At 38.1% G+C, this 2500-nt stretch overlaps 1 pseudogene; it reads right to left on the reverse strand.

Annotated features, from left to right (window-relative positions):
* Nucleotides 1-416: 416 nt before the first annotated feature.
* LOC119597271 overlaps nt 417-2500 on the reverse strand; it is a 2501-nt pseudogene continuing 417 nt past the window's right edge.

Raw genomic sequence — 2500 nt, forward strand, 5'->3', positions numbered from 1 at the left:
GATATGTATGTGTGTTTGTTTGATATATATATATATATATATTATATATAATATAATATATATAATATAATATATAATATATAATAATATAATATATATATAATATATATATATATATAATATATATATAATATATATATATATATATATATATATATATATATTATATATATACATATGTTATGTACTGTTCTTATTTCATTTTTGTCTCTTTCTATTCTTTCTCTTTCTTTCTCTTTTCTCTCTCTCTCTCTCTCTCTCTCTCTCTCTCTCTCTCTCTCTCTCTCTCTCTCTCTCTCTCTCTCTCTCTCTCTCTTTCTCTCTCTCACTTTTTTCACTTGATATCACATACTCATTCAAGTATTTAATCAATAATAAGTAGAAAATACTTCATACATAGGGTAAATTACGTAAAATGCATGTGAAAACTTTATTGTTTGTAGTCAGTAAGCAGCATTAGTACTGGTTTAGAAATATAAATCTCAGAAGCACTTGCGGTGCACGATTCCAGGACCTGACTCATCGTATTCATCCTTGGTGATCCACATGGCTTGGAATGTGGACAGGGAAGCAAGGATAGAACCGCCGATCCACACGGAATATTTACGTTCAGGTGGAGCAATGATCTTGATCTTGATGGTGGAAGGAGCCAAGCAAGTGATTTCCTTCTGCATTCGGTCAGCGATACCAGGGTACATGGTGGAACCGCCAGACATGACAATGTTAGCAAAGAGATCCTTTCTGATATCAATGTCGCACCTCATGATTGAATTAAAGACAGTCTCTTGGATACCAACAGATTCCATACCCAGGAAGGAAGGCTGGAACAGAGCTTCAGGGCAACGGAAACGCTCGTTGCCGATGGTGATGACCTGACCGTCGGAAGCTCATAGGATTTGTCCAAGGAGGAGGAAGCAGCAGCGACGTTCATTTCACCTTCAAAGTCGAGAGCGATGTAGCAGAGTTTCTCCTTGATGTCACGAACGATTTCACGTTCAGCGGTGGTGGTGAAGGAGTAGCCACGCTCAGTCATAATTTTCATCAGGTAGTTGGTAAGGTCACGACCAGCCAAGTCAACACGAAGGATAGCATGAGGAAGAGCGAAACCTTCATAGACGGGGACTATGTGAGTCACACCGTCTCCTGAATCAGAAACCTGTCCAGTGGTACGACCAGAGGCATACAGAGAGAGCACAGCTTGAATGGTTACGTACATGGCAGGAAGATTGAAAGATTCGAACATGATCTGAGTCATCTTCTCACGGTTGGCCTTGGGGTTGAGGGGAGCCTCAGTGAGAAGTGTGGGGGACTCTTCAGGGGCAACACGGAGCTCATTGTAGAAGGTATGGTACCAGATCTTCTCCATGTCGTCCCAGTTGGTAACGATGCCGTGTTCAATGGGGTACTTGAGGGTGAGGATACCTCACGCTTGCTCTGGGCCTCATCACCGACGTAGGCGTCCTTCTGACCCATACCGACCATCACACCCTGGTGACGGGCGCGGCCGACGATGGAGGGGAAGACAGCACGAGGGGCGTCGTCTCCGGCAAAGCCGGCCTTGACCATGCCGGAGCCATTGTCGCACACGAGCGTGCAGCCTTCGTCCGCGTCGTCACACATGGTAGTGGTTAAGTGGAGTCAAGGAGTACCTATAAAAAGTATTTATGGAGGGGTATTAGTTGACTTTCTAAATACTCTCCCTTAATGACAAAGAACTACTGATTTTTTTTTTTGTTTCAAGTTAATGTATTGTATATATACACCCGTGTCTTGTCTGTATCTAACGTATCAAGTGTTAAATGGATCAGTATTGAAAACATTTTTCATGCTTTGACAGATGCTATAAGTGAAGTTTTGTTACTGTCTGGGTGATTTTACAGGATATACAAAAATGATGGTTACAAATATGATATATAAATTATATGAATTCCCTAAATATATTTGCCGAAAATTGGAAAGGCACAAATATAGATGTATGTACTGGAGATGTATATATATATATATATATATATATATATATATATATATATATATATATATATATATATATATATATATATATTATATATACATATATATATATATATACAAATATATGTTTGTGTGTGTGTGTGTGTGTGTGTGTGGATCTACATCTATATATATAGATTGATAGATGTGGACAACATTTATACTGTAAAGCGTTCATTTGCGGACGTTATTTATAAGATGTGGTGCGATTGTTTATACGATTTGAAATAAATCAACCTTGTAATTGGAATTATCTCGATAGCAAAATTTCAGAGACTCAGTTATGCTGAGAGTTTCCTTTCATGTGGTATAGCACTATCTAATGCTTTACCACATGAAAGGAAATTCTTAGTTTTGCTTACTAATGAATCATAACAGACACTGTGACTATCTAAATCCTCCTTTGTTAGCTATAGTACTAGACTTTTACTTCAAATATTGCCCTTCTTAACAAAATAAATTTGCTAAATACTCAAACTTATAACCCAAA

The sequence above is a fragment of the Penaeus monodon genome, chromosome 39 (assembly GCF_015228065.2).
Source record: "Penaeus monodon isolate SGIC_2016 chromosome 39, NSTDA_Pmon_1, whole genome shotgun sequence".
Lineage (NCBI taxonomy): Eukaryota > Metazoa > Arthropoda > Malacostraca > Decapoda > Penaeidae > Penaeus > Penaeus monodon.